The following is a 20,070-nucleotide window of genomic DNA, read 5'->3' on the forward strand; positions in this document are numbered from 1 at the left end:
GCATGGATGTCCTGGTTTCTCGCAGCCGCAACGCAGTCAAACGCAACTGTGCGCAGGAGACTCTAGGTATGCCTGCGGTTCTGCAGCGCGAGTTTTCAATCCAAGTGCTCTCACCGGTAGCGAACGAGCCCGAGCAGGCATATTTCGCTAAAATTACGTATTACTTATAAGGTTATACATTTAATCAAATTGCAAGTGTCACAGCTTTCACAGAAATAGTGTGGCTTGTGCTTGCCCAGCTCTGAGGTTTTTTTTTTTTTTTTTTTATTGTGAACAGATTTTTTAAAAGGATTTCTTAAAAATAAAAGAAGAACGTACCGAGACGAAAGAAAGAAGATTTTGAAAACAAAAAGTGGCCAGGCAGCTGACGAAGCCTACAGCGGAAAATGGAAGTTCTTTTCGGCCATGCGCTTCCTGGATGGAGCGACAACTCGAGCAGGGATGGGGATGTCCAGCTTCGACTTTGCAGGAGTTCCTCTGGGCAGGGTAAGTGTGCTATATGTGTTTGTGCATCCGATATTTTCCAATCATGCTTGACTGCGGTGGCACGTAAATAAGAGCAAGGAACATTTTACATACTAACACCAGATATGAATGCTCAAATGGACAAACACGAAACATCTCAACCCCATGATTACAGTCAAGTAGTTATTTTTAGATGTTTTTTTTTACCTCTCTCTATAGTTTGGTGAGTCAATGAGTAACCAGCTTCTAGCCTTATTACAATGTCCTCAAGCGGGAAGAAAAGCTTTTTATTTGCTGCCTTGTACTTTTGTTATTATACCTGTACGCCTTACTGTACAGGCGGGTACCAGAAAGAAGAAAACCATGGAGGAGGTGACAAAACAGTTGGAAATTTGCACCTTTATCAAAATATATTTTTTATGACAGGCTTCACAGTCCCCCCGCGGCCATTGTTAAAGACACCGCTGTATTTATGACACAATAATGTGCGGGTTTCTAGGAACTGTGTTGGCATGCGGCTGCAGGATTCTGACGAGAGGAGCCCGGAAGATGTGCTCAGCCTCTGGGGCAGGCCCCTCCTTGACAGAAAAAGAATCGGCGTCTGCACCTCCCAAAAAAAGGAGGGTGCACGGGGCAGAACTGTCCCTCATGGAACAAAGGACGGCAGCCCTTACAAGGCTAACAGAGTGCATGGAAGCACCACCACCAGCACCAGATGACAGTGCTGCGTTTGGTATGGTGGTGGCCGAATATTTACGGTCGATGTCTCTGGCAGCGAGGGCTAGATGTCAGATATCGGTCTTGTCTGCAATCGCTGCACACTTGGATTAAACGTGTCTCAAAGTACCCGTCTGAATTTTTCCATCGCATTGCAAGCAATTGTTCTGGAGCAATACCCTTTACATGACATAACCTTGCAGTTCTTAGATCCTTACGTTTAAATGTAAGTTATTATTGCAGATATTACCAGAGAGCTTGCAGCAAGTTGCAAGCTGCTGACCCCCTCTGCATTGGGTCGATTTTAAGTATTGCTAATGTTTCGCTTTGATGTGTTCCCCTCGAACACACAGAAGTTTGGCACGTAAACAAACTTCGACGAACAAATGATTTCAGCTTTTCCTTCTGCTCCATGGTAGCACACATAAAAACTTCAGTCCGAAAAGTGATTCCGTGTTTTTGAGAAAAAATTTAGCATGTACTATTGGGGAAAAATAAAATACGAACAGAAAAACGCGTGGCTCGCGGTACAGGTTGCGCCGCCTGGAAGTGAGCCTAGGGGCGAGGGTGTGTGGCCCACTCCGATGTGTATACGCCCTTCGCTAGGCGCTTCCCAAGCTTAGGCATTAGGGAGTTTTAGAATAACGTACGCAATTTTAGCGCACGCTAGCGCTAAATTTAGCGCTTGTATTAGCGCACGCGACGCAGGAGAGTTTTAGAATAGCGTTTCTCCGCCGCGACGCAAAAGCCCAAGCATCTCGCGCTTGCGACGCCACCTAGATACAGTAAAATTTTTTATTTCACACACGAAATGGTGTAACTTTAGAAAAAAAACGAGTTTTTTGGTCCAGAGTATCATTTTAATTTGTTTAAACATGAGAACGCGACGCGAGCGGTTGACCGGTCGTGTCCGCTTGCGTCGCCTCGGCAAGAGAGGTCTCGTGTACTGACCTTCGCACATCGTTCGTTCGCCGTGAAATGTTCGCGCGTCGCAAGCATCAAGTTGCCGGTGATCGCTCCCAAACCGATTACAATGTCGTCCCGTATTGAAAATTGCAGTCGCGAGGATGCCGCCGACGTCGAACTCACGACGCCGCCAAAACAGCCGCCGACATAATCCTGGAAGCCGCCATTTTTTTTAACTGTGCTCGTCTTGGCTTTAGCCAACTTCTCATCACGAATCCTCCTTGGAGAAGCGCAAAGAATCTTTGCGTACTCCAAGGAAATAGCAAGGAATCTTTGCGTTTCTCGGAAATAGCTTTGCGCGCTATTTCCGAGAAATAGCGCGCGCTAAAATTGCGCACGCAAAGCGCAAAACCTGGTTTGCGTTCGGAGCATGCGCAGTGGCGACGACGCTATTCTTTGCGTGCGCACGTGTGGATACCCGGGGTATCCACACGAAGGAGAATTCCGCGGACGGATGTCGTGACGTCAACAACCCGGGAAACTCCGTCCCCGCCTCCGCCGCGTGCAGCTGCGGAGCTTTCAAGCTGACAGCACGAAGCCTCCGCGCCTCCGCCACGGAGGAGAACGGGAGAACGGCACCGCGAGGCGTCAAAAAGGAATGACGCATGTCTCACGTGATGTGCGATCCGCGGAGGAAAGAAGCGGATTTCTCCTTCGTGTGAATACCCCTTTAATGGGGTATACACACGAAGGAGAAATCCGCCCCTTTCCTCCGCGGAGCGCGCATCACGTGCGAGATATGTCATCCCTTTTTGACGCCTCGCGGCGCCGTTCTCCTCCGTGGCGGAGGCGCGGAGGCTTCGTGCTGTCAGCACGAAAGCTCCGCAGGTGCACGCGGCGTAGCCGGGGACGGAGTTTCCCGGGTTGTTGACGTCACGACATCCGTCCGCGGAGTTCTCCTTCGTGTGGAGACCCCTTGAGTGTTGCGAAATAAAATCACGCGAGATGCTCAGTGCTGCCCTGAGATGTTATTCCATAAACGGGCTAGAGAGCGGCTTCCTTGTGGCCTTCACTCTCGCCGAGGAGCAATGGGACTTTTTTAGCCGCGTAGGGGTGCGACCACGCAACCATGCCGAACGCCGCCTGAGCCATCCTAAACAACTGTTCCCCGACCACTGTGATAGAAAATGTGTGAAATTATACTTGCTTGAAATAACTGTAGTGAGCCGACTGAAAAAAGTTTCGGCTTACAATAATTAAATGCTTGTCTATACAAACTTGTCTTTAAGGAGACGAAGAGAAAGACGTGCTCCGCATAAGTCTTTGAAGGCAGCCGGCCTCACGACACGTAGGTCTAATTACTCTAGAAGCTTGTCCAACTCAACCCCGGAGCAAAGAGGACAACGCGGTGAGGAGGACGAACTTCTTAGAGGGTATTAAAACACTGTAGAAGCAATAGGGTTACAGCGACCCCTCCAAGCTGCCGCCGCAGGGAGCAACTACTCCCGGTGCAAAGGCCGTAAGAGATCGCGCCTGTTCACTCTAGCCCGGCCACTGCTCTGCAAACTGCTGAACGACGCAATGTCCACTCACACAGGGTCGTTTGTTTATGTCTTTCCGCGTTGCGTTATAACTAGGTCTGGGCAGTTGATCTAGTAACCTACCGATGAATAAATTAATGATTTAAGCGCGATTAAATTTTTAACAAGTTAATCCGTTAAATTTTGACAAAAGAAAAGTGAAAATTTAACGCATTCACCACGCAGACGTGTACGAGCTAGTACACCTGTTTCAAGGCAAACTTTAGGTGAAAATTTGAGCTAAAGTAAACTGTAGGGGCGAGATGTTTGACTCGAAAGAAGTGGAGAAGGTTAAATGTGCCGCAGCCATTTCCACGCCATGCGATCGTCTGTTTAGCGCAGACAGCTGAGCCTATAGACCTATTACTAAATTACCCAACCATCAAGGAGAATGCAGGGAATGATGTTCCACGCGCCGCGCGTGCTGGCATCTGCAGCAGTAAGTGTCCTAAAAAAAAGCCTAAAACAAATGGCATTTCGCTCGCGCGTTCATTAGCGCTTTATTTTGGTTATTTAATTTGAATCTTTTATACGGGGAAGGCGTGCGCGTGCAGCGCGTGGAACACCAATCCCTGCATTCTTCTTGATGTTTGGCTAATTTAGCAATAGGTCTATTGTGAACAATCAAAGGAGTTCCCTATTGTTGGAAAATATTAAAGGGGTCATGAAACGAATTTCCTACTTCTTCCTCCTTAGCTTTAATCCTCAACTCAAATGCGAATTGGGAAATCATGTCGTCGTGACATTCTTGGGCAGCGGTGCGATCACTCCTAGCTTCCACCGTGCTTTTTATGCACACCATAGAACTAGGGTGCCTCAATGACCTTCTGTTTAGAGTGATGCCACCCTTTGTAGTACCCGATGCCGACAGCACGCGCTCACGGGGAAAATACAAAGAAATCGACAAAAACAAAATGTCGCCATAGCACAGTCAGCGCCACAGACAGGCTCTTTCACGCGCTGCTGAACAAAAAATAAATGTAAAAGTGGGAACAAAATGGCCAGATGTCTCCACCCTAAGCAAAGCGCACATGAAGGCACCCTACATAGAACTTGTCATTCGCCAGTGACGATAAGTTCCGTCAGGGCTCTCATTAGCCACGAACGCGAATTCGAATATCCGTCGAATGATTGATTGTCGACGAGCGCATACGTCCGAATGACGCAGTTCTCGTGTCCAATGGGTGAGCAGGGCTCAGCTGACGTCAGGCTGGCACCGCTGACGCGCTTTGGGAACCGCGGATGTATCATAGTGAAAAGGCGGAAAGCTTTCGAAGGCAAGAAGGTACAAAATAGTCCGCTATATTTTCAAATGTTCATACCGATAAGCTGGCTTTTGACTTTCTCCCCTCTTTCGTTTGGCCAACTAAACGATATGCGATTAGTAATGTCCCAATTTAAAATCATTTATCCCAGCCCAAAATTCGTTTCATGGCCCCTTTAATGAACCTGTTTCCTTCTGTGACTGAAATAATAATTTTGTGAGTGTGGCTAGCCTTTCGACTGTTCTCAAGTACACATCAAAGTTGATTTAAAATCTGAAATTGTACATTTTGCCGTTCATCACAAATTTAACAAAGGCAAAAAAAAATTTCATTTTGACCTTTTTAGAGCTATTATGCCTCTGAATGTACGAAACCTATTAATATACTTATTGCTATATTACCGAAGCATCAATGAAAATGCAGGGATTGGTGTTCCACCCGCGGCACGTGCTGACGTCAGCCGTAGTAACTTTTCAGAAAGCAAATACGAAAAACAAATGGCACCTTGCACGCGCGTTCGTCAACGCTTTATTTTGGTTATTCACTCCGTATCATTTATACGGGGAAGGCGTGCGCATGTGGCCCGTGGAACACCAACCCCTGCAGTTTCCTTGATGCTTGGGTAACAAAGCAATAGGTCTATTGGTTAATTATTCGATAAACATTGACGCCCAGTCCTAGCTATAACTTAGTCCGCGGGATATCTAAGCTTCATACGTCGCCTACAAATCTACTCTTTGAATTGGGTCCCATGCCTCATTCGAACCACGAATGCCCCGTGGACTTTGACGTGTAAAACGCTGACAAAGCTGCTCGCAGATCGTTTGCACGTGTTTTCGCGCAAACGAAACTGTAAATGAAGCCACGCGCCCGCACCAGTAACGGAGTATACAACTTTCCATAAAAGCGTACGAGGGCGCGTTCATTGCTGTGTTTGTGTGTTATGCACGCTCACTTTCAGGCTAGCTGCAACTGCGATCGAGCGCTGGTTGCACTGTGATTTAGCATGCGTAGACTGTGCTGTTTGTGAACAGTGGAAACGTGCGCAGATGGCGAGAGACAAACTGTCGTTGTAAAGTCCCTCGATAAAATTCACGCTTACAAGTACAGCCAACTATTGTAGTGGAAGCGCGCAAGACACGCGTCACGACAGGGTGCTGATCCGCCGTCATTCACTTCCAAGTGCCGCTCATTTCAGTTCTGCGCCGCCATTTGCTTCCAAGGGCCGCTCGAGACACAGGTCTCATGCACTAGCGCATTTGACGATACTTGCAGACAAACGCCAACGCATCGGAGCTAGTGGTGGTGCATATGTTTATTAAAAGAAAAAAAAAATATCTCCGGAGACTCGAAGTTTTCATGACGCGGCCTTATGTCTCTGGCCACCTCGGCATTCACTACCGAGTCTGTGGTTGGCGCAGAGTGGCGACCCGCTAATGCGAGAGCCGTTAGAAGCCGTAAAGGTCGGTTGATTAGGTGTTTCTACCTTTCAAATTTGTCAATTATCGTGAAGACAGCGTGAAGACAGCTTGTAATGCCTTCGGGCCCTGAGAGACATTATAAATGAAATGAAATAAATTATACTTTCATGTGGTCTACGCTTCATTGTCATTTGAAGAGAGAAGACGGTCTACGGTGTTTTGCCGTTTGAAGGTGAACGTGCAGACGGCCATAGGAACGTGAAGACACGCTGAACATTGGATGATCCGGGCCGCTTGGCGGTTCTCCCGTGTACATGTTGTAAAAGTAAAAAGAAAAAGAAAAAAATATTACGACAACAAGTGTGCGTGAGTTAATAATAAAAATAATAATCCTTATTTCCAGACATACAAGTGTCTGAGGGACTGTGGCAAAAGTCGGCACACACACTTAATACTGCTTACGTGTGGGAATGGGAAAGCATTGTAGTCCCTTTGGTGAAATGTTTGAGAATTATTTTTTGACATGCGTTAAAGTTATTTTTGCTGATTCGGTGCGTGACACGCACCTTCTCCCCATTGGCTGCGCCGTCACGTGCCCAGTGACGCATCACTTGGCCACACCTTCAGTCAGGCAGATGGTTGTGACGGCGCTTTTACAATGACGCACGCACTAGGCACACCTTAGTCAGCCAAGACCGTGGAGCCGTCGTGACGTATACATTAATAAAAAAAAAAACAAAAAAACATGCCACCCTGACGTTGGGGAAGCGTGCCCGTCTCGCACCCCGGAGGCCCGGGTTCGACTCCAATCCAGACAGAAATATACTAAAGTTTCTTTCGAAAGCTATTCATTTACTTTGTTTATAGGAACCTTTGTGAAAATTGTGACGTCAATCCGAGCATTTCTTACGTGTTATTACTCTTTGCGCCGTCGGCAATTTTTGGTACCATCGCTCGGTCCAGCCGCCGCCGCCGCCGCCGGAATTTCGCGTTATGAGGCAAATCATCTTTTCGCCTTAAAAAGTCTTCTGACCAGGCCATCAGCTCCTTTTTACAGCGTTCAACGGTGTACAGGACCAGTGTCAGCATAAAAAGCAATTATACATAAAATAATCAAATTGACATTAGCTAAGCGTCGTAGTCAAAAAATAATTATCAACGTCATCAAAAGTTTGAGATAGAAATCATCGAAGAAAGGGTAAAAGCACAGGCGAGCTGGTGAAGAACTTCCATCGTAAACCGGAGACACGGAAAAATAAAAAAAACGGACAAAACAACAACAAGTCTCAAACACAGCTTCTAGTTTATTTGAACACCTCCGCTCTTATATATACACAACAACCCTCCTCTCCAAAGGTCGACACACCTCCTCTCCACTCCATCAACGACATCTCAAACTGAACCAATGACACATGCTACCTCCCTTCCTTTCATACCAACAATGATAGAAATCATATTTTAATAATAATTAATATTTTAATATTAATTTAATATTTAATATTAATTTAATATAATAATAATATTTTAATAAATTTCATATCAACAATGATAGAAATCATTCATATCAACATTATTCAGATCACATTCATTAACATAAAATGTCAGCTTTACTGTAAAATTCTCAATTTCTGTTGAATTCAAACAGAATATATGAGAAAATATATTATATATATATTGTAAACGACTAAATTTTCACGAGGACATAATTTTCGCGAATTTCGCGAATCGCCTACGATTCGCGAAAAATACGTCCCGCGAATAATTTCAAATTTTCAGCTTTGGCCTCGTTCGCGAAAATTGGAGCCCGCAAAAAATTAACTCTCAGTTTTATATATATATATATATATATATATACATATATATATATGTATATAAGCCGTTGGTATATTTTTCAAGATCAAATTATCAACTAATTTAGTTATTAATGAAAAAAAATGATCAAAAGCTCTATAAAACACACTTTGAAATCTGCTACCCACTCGACTAACAATTTTTAAGTTTAGGTCACTGGGACTAAAAAATACAGTTTTACTCTTTTCTTGAACATGCCGATTTTTCGCCCTGGGCGTACTATTTCAACAATATTTGGGGTGGTTATTTATAAGGTCAGATAACTGATAATCAATTTAAACCAAACTATCATCAAAATGAGGAGTTATATAGAGCGTCCCTCTGAACATCCGTCTTGAAAAAGTCTGCTATTGCTTGTTTCATCCTAGATCAAATTGCAGTCAAAGGCTATCCTTCGAAGTGGGTCAGGTTGAGGGTGACGACGGCGGCGGCAAGGAACCTGGCTGTTGCGTCCAGCTTGTACGCGAGGTACACAAGCGCAAACTCGCATAATAAAAGCGCAAGGCTATGGCGCATGGTTTGCGCTTGACTGCTTCGACCGGTGACAGCAAACGCACTATAGGACGTTAAGCTCCGTGACATGGCGTTTTTTGACTCTGCTTGACTGGCTTCATTGATCTGTTATGTCGGCTGCGTTCCGACTTACAGCGAAAACGAATTTAAACGTTTTATGTCGTGCAAAACCTCTTTCATTCACGAAATGCTGACAAGGCATGTCTTATATATGTTCTTTATCGTTAGATAACATTCTTCATTGATTGATTGACTATTTGTTTAATGCTTTATTAGTTAAAACGATAGCTACTGGTTTGTGAGCCTCTAACAAAATCGATTTACAACCCTGCAGCGCGGAACAAAGCCAGGATCAAAAAACAAATTTTGTTCAGCTAGCCACTTTCGATCGGGTCGATGAGCTAGCTGGGCTCCGCTTCTGTGCGAACTGGGCGCTGCTAGCACCACTGGCACGTTGGCTGACATTTGTGTCAGCGGGAGCACGCCTTGAGCGCTGAACGTCCATTCCAATCACCCAGCCTGTCACAAGGCATCAGTGGTCAGAACACTCTTATCTAGGTCAAAAAATATCTGCTCATCCGAAGCTGACCGTAAAAAAAGATGAACACCATCTTCGCCTACCTAAAGCATAGCGGTTATACAAGCAGCTTCATCCGCCGCATTGCGCGTGATCAAGCCCGAGATCGCCGACACCTGCAACTCCCAGCAAGTACACAGACCCGTCGTACCTCACGCATCAGCGTTCCTTACATAAAAGGTACAAGCGAGGCGCTGGAACGTGTACTGGCCAAAGAAGGGAACCAGGTGGCCCACAAGCCGATGTCTACGCTTGGAAGACTCATGCCACGTCGAAAGGATCGCCCGCCTAAGCAAAAAGCACAAGGCGTTTTTTATAAAATTCCATGCGCGGACTACCCGGTCACATACATCGGGGAAACGAAGAACTTTCGGGAGAGAATCCGCCAGCATATGAACGATGTTCGAAAGTTCAACCATGAACGAAGCGCCGTAGCTGAGCACTGCGACGTCAGGGACCACAAAATTGACTTTGCCAACACCAGCATCCTGGCTGTTGAGACCAATCCCAGACATAGACTTTTTATTGAATCTTGGCACATACAAACAACGCCAGAAAACATAAATAGATCCCTCGGCACTCTGCCGAGCGGCTACGTGAACGGACTTCGCCACCTTAACCGAGGCAAAACGATAGACACTGCCGTAGAAGAAGAAAACAGATTACTGCTCCTCAACGGACATAGCCGCAGTCAACCCCTGAAGAAGAGACCGAGCTGGTCTCGAAACGTAGGGTTTTGCCTTTATACGAGGATTTGGTTGGTGTATATTTTATTTATTATTAAAACAGAACCAGCGCGGTTGGAAAGCTGGAACCTTAAAAAGATGTCTGTTAAAAATCTTGGAGTGAAGACAAAGAAATTCCTTTTCGTCGTCACCATCGTTTGGAGTTCAATATTTGCACCTTTCGTGGTGCCGGAACATGGCGGGCAGCAATGAATAGCTTATTTATAGGCACTAGATGTTTTCGAGAACTTCCTTGTGACCCTTCTGACGCGCTTCTCGCGTTCTTTCTTTTTTTTTTTTTTTTGCGAGATTAACTGACTTACTGCAAGAACGAGGAAATATTTGAGAAAAGAATCCTCTGCCACTGTACCTCTGAGTCAAGGACAGAATCAGCGCCACTTTGCCTGAACTTCTCAACCTCGAATTTCAGCCACCTTTCAAAAGAAGGCGCAAGTGCGCTTCGTCTGCTACAACAGTGGTTCTCAAATGGGCGTCCGCGGACCCTTTGGGGTCTGCGAAGGCATTCTAGGGGTCCGCGAAGCCCTGCCTCATCAGTCAAGCCCGGCAATAAAAGTTCTTTTTTCAGGTCCAGAAGAAATATTTTCGTTTTTGGGCGTCGTGTGTATGTCAATACCAAAGGTCTACTTCACACTAGCCCTTAGTTTTATTCATTTATTAAATAATTATTATATTTAAGCTATACATTCCTTTCCCCTTACCACGAACGGGGTCCTCCATCACCTCCGCCGATCCACAAGGGGTCCGCGAAACATCGATGGTTGAGAACCACTGTGCTACAACATCGGTTCTTTTTATTATTTAGGACAATTAGTATGCTTTAAAAATGGAATAATAGAAAGTGATTTTAATTAGAACGATGAAAGCTCTAATTAAAGAATCGTTGTTTAAATAGTTGTCCTCTTCTTTGAAACCGGTTTCTTGCTTACAGGGTTGGGCTTCAAAATAGTCCCATGATTTAAAATTATTCTAAAGAAATCTGAATATGAATACAAAAAAAATCACACTTACAGTGAACCAACTAAGTTCTTTCTTAGTTGGTTCACTGTCTAAGAACGCGTCAAGAGAATTCTTTGAAATTTTATCACAAACAAGTTGTGTTTACATGAAAACGGGTGGCGTTGCACTTCTAATAGATGCCAGAACGCTGTCTAAGAACGCGTTAAGAGAATTCTTTGAAATTTTATCACAAACAAGTTGTGTTTACATGAAAACGGGTGGCGTTGCACTTCTAATATTTGGTATGATAAGTGCCTGTATTTAACAAAATCATGGCCTTAAAGGTCGTTGCTGCCTTATGATATGAAACTGAGTTACGACTTCAAAATTGCATAAAAAAAGGTTCTTCTTGAATAATTACTAAAAAATGTGAGAGTGCTAATTAAGAAAAACACGTATACACAAAACTAGACGAGTTCTTAATCTATTCAATAAAAAATAAGAACGCGTCTTAAATGCATTACAAGTCTAGAAGCTTGGAATGCATAGAAGTATGTCTTTGAAGATATCAAAACTTGCATTTTTTGTTTTCTTATTGTGCGTTAAGTTTTAAAACATGCTTATTATTTTTTGCACTAAAAGAGTAATGATGAATTTGGAATTTATTTGCAAAAAGAACGAAATACGTAGCACGCACACAGACGTGACATTTGCACCGCAAACAGGAGCGTTAGCTCAGCTGCCACCGGTATTATGGTTGGGGCGGTACCTCTAGTTTTTCGACCCTTTCAGACACCAGATGGCGCGCGGCTCGTGAAGTGATTGAACGCGCGACTTCTAGATGGCGCCAGTATCGAAGCGTGAAAAGGCCCGCGTTATCCGCTGCGTGAAATAGATCTCCGAAATGTGCCATGTTCCCCCGGTGGAGGAAGTTTCTCCCTCCCTCGCGCGTGCTTGGTATGTCTGTGGTCAGTCAGCTCAGTGTGCATTGCATCAGACGTCAGTGATAATACGCAAGGTGGCCGAGTCTGGCCTCTGCGCTGTGTGATGCAGTGGGTGGCTCTCGTTTCTGCTCTTAGGTAAGAATAAAAATGTCGGTCCCTTTTTTACGATGCCCGTTTCTATAGCTTGGGTGTTTATCTCAAGTTACGTACAGTACCGCCTTTTCGAAATCGTACTTTGCAGTGAGCGATTGAGAGTCAGGTTAGCATTTTATTTTTGTCAGCATTACACGTTCAATAAAGACCTCGGGCGGCGATGTAAATATATGTTGCTCCCCAAAGTGCGTCCAAGGTGCGCAATGACAATTGGAAAGGGTATTGAAGGCGCGCGACCGTCGTTTGGTAAAATACGTGCGTTAGATTCACTTATTCAGTAGCTCCGGTAGACCATGTCTACCGGAGCTGCCCGTGCCAATAAATTGGCCTGCGAGGGTTCGTGCCGAACGACCCTGGACCACGTCTCAATGAGCGACCGCGGGACATTGAGGATTATCTTCGGCGGCCTTTGTCCCCGATGCCGACATTACCCCGAGACTTCTGATCCTCATCGCCTCAATGGGAGATAAGCACGACAAAGCAGGTGAGTGGCAATGCAATGACAGTTGATTTGGTGTAAGATGTAGTCCAAGGACAATACGTAATAATTTGCTGACACCAATTATCTGTGTCCACTCCACGAAGCACACAGTTTCCAACTTTGAGGGAGAATGCCGCTGAATGGCTTAAAGAAATGGAATGGTTGGTTGTTCTCAAAAGTGGACACCAAGCATCACCCGACTTCACTTTGCCACATTGGACTTGCACAAGTTGCAGTGGTCGTGGAATGCAGAAGAAATCGCCATTACGGAACGGAAGTAAAATGGCTTGGATAGAAAGCACACATTGTTGCCAGCCATCAAGTCAACGGTCCAGCAAAAGGCACAGTCAGGTAAGCAATACATTCCCGAGCTTGCTGCATTGACGCAGGAAACTACCAGGAAAATGTGCGGATCCGAAGCCAGCCCTGCAGCTTCAGTGCATCAGCTGCCAGTGGCGGCACATGAAGTATGATTACAAGACGGCATCAGTCAGTCAAGTTGCCACTCAACCAAACTGAACACCGACGTGCCAGGAGCGTCATCTTACAACAAGGAGCACAGGTACTACAACTAACGCCTGACACGAGACTGGCGCAGAAAGAACTCATTATGGAACCATTTACTAAGAATCAATAATTATGTAATAAAGTGGAAATAAACATATTTGATACACTAACCAAATAAACATATTTCCACATACCTTTACGCCTTTAGAGTCTCTACACCGAGAATTGTGTTCACTGTATGCGCTGGACCTTTTGAAGACCCTCGCATCTCTGACCCTTCAGTATTAATTAATGGAACATACCAGACTGGCAGACTTGCTGCATGGGCCTGCACTCGCTCCACCTCTCCTGAACTTGTGGTGCATCTGAAAACCCACTCCAGTGAAGTGAAAATGTTATTTATTAATTTATTCGATCCAGGGGCCTTTGTAGGCATTGCAGAGAGAACACTTAAAACTAAACACGTGATAATAACATCAAAGCACACCGACATTAACGAGTACAAAACGGGCCCAGCTGCCAAAAGTAAGTACTGCACTCGTAAGAAATAATAATTGCTATAACTTGTTAATTGCAAAAACAGCTAGTCACGCCTCTGAGAACCTTGTTTAATAGTATCTGTTGATGCATTGAAATAAAGCAAGCCACTTCCTAGGCGTATGACACCACAGACCCTTTGCAAAACCCGATCAAGGAACACAACTGTCACCATTTTTTTTTTTCGGCGTAAAACACACGAATGGGTTTCAGTTCACGTCAAACGCTAATGCAGCATTCAAGTCCAACAGGCGCTGAGCCGAGTTAACGGTGATGGCTGATATAACGGTAATGGCTGACATGGCTGACAATGCCCAAAGTATGAAGGCCTTGAGTAATTAGAGTAGTAGCTACTGCAATTTGTTTCATCACAATTTGGCAAATGGTGAAGGCTACAGTATCGGTGAGTCAATATGCACGATGGAGACAGGCAGATGACAATATATCATCAGAGTGCTCGTCTGCACAGATTTGTCACACACCTTCAGTCCGTTTGTCTGATTGGCTGGAGGGGGCTGTGGCGGTTGCCCTTTTCCAAGTTACGGTGAAACGAAGTATAGGCAGCGCTCACTTTTGAAAAAAAGTCTATCATAAAGACTGAAAGGAATAGTACTCAACATTTTTCAACAAGACTGCTCTTCGGGCAAGGGACGAACACAAATATGAATCATCTTGTCCAGGTAATGAGAACAAGTAAAGAATTGACCGACTAACACAATGCATATTGATGAAAAATGGTATTGCTGCAATAAATTCCATGAAAGAGAGAAATGTGCAGTTAATCTTTTATTTCCGAATTGCATTACATTTAACGAATTGCTGATATGTGTCGTTCTATCTCTGGACCTGTAGAGATTGGGGCTGCATTTTTTTTAATGATTCTAAATATTGCCGCGCGCAAGGCTGAGAAAGCAACGCTCGGTCACGGTCCTCCAGAAAGTTCCCGTTTATTCATGTACCGCACGTAACTTCTATCATTTATCCCTGCTTTTGTTTTCTAGAAAGTGCGTGTTCATTCTCGCCCCGATCACGCGACGCTCGAACCGCTTTCGCCGAATCTTCGAGATAGCGGCGCACTCTAGATAAGAGGCCGCCCGCGACCTTGTCGAGTCAGTCTCGCCCTAGCGCTCGATTCTGCTGACACGCCGACTTCGACGCCCGCGACGCTCTGCTTTCTTCTGTTTCCTTCTTTATTTTTAGCACAAGTTCGCCACATTAAACGTTTATTTATTTCTGTTTATTTCTTGTTTATTGGTCACGACTCACCACCCGTGACATTCTGGTGGAGGTGCTGGGTACCGCATGTTCGTGCAGCGCAGCCCTCCGAGTTCCCGCAGTACAAGTCCGAATCCAAGCTCCCGAGGACCCAACGAAGACCAGATCGAGACTCGATCAAGTCGCCGCACCCAAGGGCTAAACCCGGAATACGGACTTCTACCACCCAGGACCAGGCAGCCGACGATGGCCAACCAGTCGCAGACCCCCGCCGCTCCTGCCGTCGTCTACCTACCCGTCGCTCCTCGGACACCGGCTCCGTTCCACGGCGAACTCCACGAAGACGTTGAAGATTGGATCGACCAATTCGAACGCGTCGCCCGCCACAATAGCTGGACCAACGAGCAACGGCTGCAAAACGTGTATTTCTCGCTCGAGGGGACTGCCAGAGGCTGGTACGAAAATCACGAGTCTTCATTGACATCCTGGGACATTTTCAAGAGCCAGCTGAAGGCGACATTTGTCAACCAGCACCGCCGAGAGAGAGCCGAAGACTTACTTCGTACCAGGACTCAAGGCCCCAACGAGAGCATTACCGGCTTTGTGCAGGATGTTCTCCGCCTAAGCGCCCGCGCCGATCCTCAGGCTACCGAGGAGAAGAAGCTGCACCACCTGATGAGGGGTGTGAAAAGCGAGATTTTCGGCGGTCTCATCCGGAATCCCCCAACAACAGTCGACGAGTTCATCACGGAGGCGACAAATATGGAACGGGCCCTGCTAGCCCGCGCCAGACACTACCAACGACACCCTGGCGTAACTACTCTAGCGACATCTGGATCCGACCTGGGCACCACCCTCCCCGGCATCCGTGACCTTATCCGTGAAGCCGTCCAGGAGGAGTTGAAGAAGTTGCTACCTGCTGCCACAAGCCTGGCTACGCCCTCAGTCGCCGAGATTGTCCGGGAAGAACTTCAGCAGGCGCTGCAGCCAGAAGTTCTCGCCAGCGCCGCTTCTGAACCACCGAAGCTGAGCTACGCCGCAGCTACCCGACGACCACCGCTCCTGCTCACCCGTATACGGCGCCACCTCGACGTGAACCTCTAGCGCCGCAGTATTCACGACGCCATGAAGATCGGGCGTACGTCCGCCCAGAACAAGCTGCTCCACGAAAGACCGACGTGTGGAGGACGGCCGATCGACGCCCGTTGTGCTACCACTGCGGGGAGGCCGACCATATCTACCGTCGTTGTCCCTACCGGCAAATGGGCCTGCGTGGGTTCCACCCGAACGACCCACGCCCGAGGTACGGCGAACGCCCTCACGACATCGAGGAGTACCTCCGACGTTCGCCCTCCCCAGTGTCGTCTCTCCGCCGTGAAGCCCGCTCCCCATCGCCACGACGTTCAGCCTCCCCAGCGCCACGATCCCGCCGAGAGAGCCTGTCTCCCCTGCGTCGTCGGGAAAACTGACTGCGGCAACGCCTGGAGGTGACGTTGCCGAAAACGACGGAAGCAAACAGCCTCCAAGAACGCCGGAGCGCTCCCACTTTCTCGACGCCCCGCATTGCACCGACGCGCCTGCAACGGTGTCCAACAACCTAAACGTTGTTATCGATGGCCAAAACGCATCGGCACTCGTTGACACCGGGGCAGACTACTCAGTATTGAGTGGGAGGCTCTCTCGCCACCTTCGAAAAGTCACGACGCCGTGGGATGGACCGCAGATACGAACCGCCGGAGGACACCTCATCACGCCTGTCGGAAGGTCAGTTCGCGTCGAAATTCACGACGAGATGTGTCCTGTGAAATTCGTCATTCTACAAGACTGTTCCAGAGACGTCATTCTCGGCATGGACTTTTTGTGTGAATACGGCGCCGTCATCGACCTTGGAGAAAACAGATTGACGCTGCGGACACCTGTTCCGCCTTCAGAGAAACTCCAAACTGCGTCAGCCGCCGTCCGAGTCGCTGCCGACCACGTGAATCTGCCGCCGCGATCAAGTGTTGTCGTACCTGTCGTGACCGATGCAGCTACCCGTTGCGAAGTTCTTCTGGAAGGTAACCTCCAGTTGCTCCTGGGAAGAGGAATAGGCGTCGCACGAGGAGTAGCTGAACTTCAGGATGGCCGCACTGTGGTCCTCGTGACGAACTTCCGGAATGAAACGCAACACCTCACAAAAGGTGCAGCCGTTGGCCACGTCGAGGATCTCCGAAACTCCGCCGAAATCGCCGCCATTACTGATGAATCCTCCCCACCTCGGCAAGACGGTACGTCGCCAGCGCAACTCGACATCGACCCTAAGCTTCCGGACCCGAAACGACGGCGGCTGATTAACCTCCTCGCCGAATACCGTGACTGCTTTGCGACGTCGTCGAAGGTACGCCAAACAGCCGTTGCGAAGCACCGCATCATTACCGAGGACGAAGCGCGCCCTGTGCATCGATCACCGTACAGAGTTTCCGTTAAAGAAAGGGAGGTGATCCAGGAGCAAGTTCAAGAGATGCTGAACGACGAAATAATCCAACCATCAAGCAGTCCGTGGGCCTCTCCAGTCGTACTGGTTAAGAAGAAGGACGGAACGCTTCGGTTCTGCGTGGACTACCGGCAGCTGAACGCGGTGACGAACAAAGACGTCTACCCACTCCCCCGAATCGACGACACGTTAGACCGGCTGCGCCACTCTCGATACTTCTCATCGATGGACCTGAAGAGCGGCTACTGGCAGATCGAAGTCGACGAACGGGACCGAGAGAAGACAGCTTTCGTCACGCCGGAAGGGCTGTACGAGTTCAAGGTAATGCCCTTCGGACTATGTACGGCGCCAGCAACTTTCCAGCGTGTTATGGACACCGTACTGGCAGGACTGAAGTGGCAGAGCTGTCTGGTCTACCTCGATGACGTCGTGGTGTTTTCCAGCGACTTCGACGAGCACTTGCGACGACTCCGAGCTGTTCTTTATGCCATACGGACCGCTGGACTCACCCTCAAGCCGTCAAAGTGTCGGTTCGCCTATGACGAACTGAAGTTTCTAGGTCACGTGGTTAGCAACGAAGGCGTGCGCCCAGACCCTGAGAAGACTCGCGCCGTTGCGTCATTTCCAGTGCCGACAGACAAAAAGGCCGTGCGAAGATTCCTTGGACTTTGCGCCTACTATCGTCGCTTCGGTCGGGATTTCGCACGGATTTCCGCACCGCTCACAAACCTCACGAAGGACGCCGAGAGGTTCGAATGGACCGAGGAACAACAGCGGGCATTCGACGAGCTGAAGCGACGACTCCAGACGCCTCCGGTTCTTGGACATTTCGATCAGGATGCGGACACCGAGATTCACACTGACGCAAGTAACGCAGGACTTGGCGCGGTACTAGTTCAAGTACAAGAAGGCACCGAACGAGTCATCGCCTACGCAAGTCGTACACTGTCCAAGGCAGAGAGAAATTACTCCACGACTGAGAAAGAATGCCTTGCGGTCGTCTGGGCAATCACGAAGTTTCGTCCGTACTTGTACGGAAGCCCGTTCCGCGTAGTCACGGACCACCACTCGCTCTGCTGGCTTGCGAACCTCAAGGACCCGTCAGGACGCCTCGCTCGGTGGAGCCTCCGGCTACAAGAGTTCAACATGACTGTGGTTTACAAGTCAGGACACAAGCACAGCGACGCTGACTGCCTGTCCAGGGCCCCTGTCGAAACACCTTCCGGCAGCAGCGACGACGATGATGACGAGTGCTTTCTAGGGGCAGTGAACACCGATGACATGGCACGACGTCAACGAGACGATCCGGAGCTGCGAGCCTTAATCGAGCACCAGGAAGGGCGCGGCGGTACCGTACCCCGTGTTTTCTCACGAGCCGTGCCGACCTTCACCATTCGACATGGTGTACTCTACAAAGAGAACTTTGGGACAACAACTCGCCGTGGCTGCTGGTAATACCGACCGACCTTCGAGGGGAGATCTTTCAAGCATGTCACGACGACCCGACGTCCGGACACCTTGGATACAGCCAGACACTGGCCCGTATTCGTGAAAAGTATTACTGGCCCAAGCTCCCCAAGACCGTCCACCTGTACACACGATCATGCCACGAGTGCCAGCGACGCAAGAAACCTCCGACGAGGCCAGCCGGACTCCTGCAGCCTATTTCTCCTCCAACTGCACCCTTCCAGCAAATCAAAATGGATCTACTTGGTCCTTTTCCGCCTTCGACGTCGGGGAACCGCTGGATCATCGTCGCCACAGATTATCTCACGCAGTACGCCGAAACGAAAGCTCTTCCTTCGGGGACTGCTGTGGAAGTTGCCAAGTTTTTCATTGAGTCCATCGTCCTCCGGCACGGCGCTCCAGAAGTTCTGATTACAGATCGCGGATCATCGTTCATGGCACAACTGACCCAAGAAATCTTCCGACTCAGTCACACCAGCCATCGTCGTACAACTGCGTACCACCCGCAGACCAACGGGCTGACGGAGCGACTCAACAAGACGATCGCCGATATGATCTTTATGTACGTCGACGTAGAGCACAAGACGTGGGACGAGGTGCTGCCCTACGTCACGTTCGCCTACAATACGGCGGTTCAAGAGACCACTGGATTCACCCCTTTCCAGCTGGTACATGGTCGGAAGGTAACGACCATGCTGGACGCCATGCTGCCCCATGAGCCATCTGACAACGGGAGCGACGACGGCGCTCCCGTTGTCATCGGCGGTTGCTCAACGCGCCGAAGAAGTTCGCCAGCTCGCCCGACTCCTGATTCAAGACCAGCAACGCGTCGACGCCGGCCGCTACAACCTTCGTCGCAGGGACGTCCACTTCCAGCCCGGAGATAGGGTGTGGGTATGGACGCCCATCCATCGCCGCGGCCTCAGTGAGAAACTGCTGAAACGGTACTTTGGACCATACAAGGTACTTCGTCGCCTCGGCGAGCTGAACTACGAGGTGATGCCCGACGGAACACGAACATCGTCACGCCGCCCACCACGACCTGAGGTCGTCCACGTCGTGCGCCTGAAGCCGTACTACGCTCGATAGGACTGTGGACCTTTTGTGCTCCAAAAGACTCTTTAGTTTATCGTTCTTTTTTATTTTGATTTGTTTTACACTGCATCGGGGTGATGCACTTTTAAAGGGGGGAGTAATGCCGCGCGCAAGGCTGAGAAATCAACGCTCGGTCACGGTCCTCCAGAAAGTTCCTGTTTATTCATGTACCGCACGTAACTTCTATCATTTATCCCTGCTTTTGTTTTCTAGAAAGTGCG

The sequence above is a fragment of the Ixodes scapularis genome, unplaced genomic scaffold (assembly GCF_016920785.2).
Source record: "Ixodes scapularis isolate PalLabHiFi unplaced genomic scaffold, ASM1692078v2 PGA_scaffold4__175_contigs__length_147842914, whole genome shotgun sequence".
NCBI lineage: Eukaryota > Metazoa > Arthropoda > Arachnida > Ixodida > Ixodidae > Ixodes > Ixodes scapularis.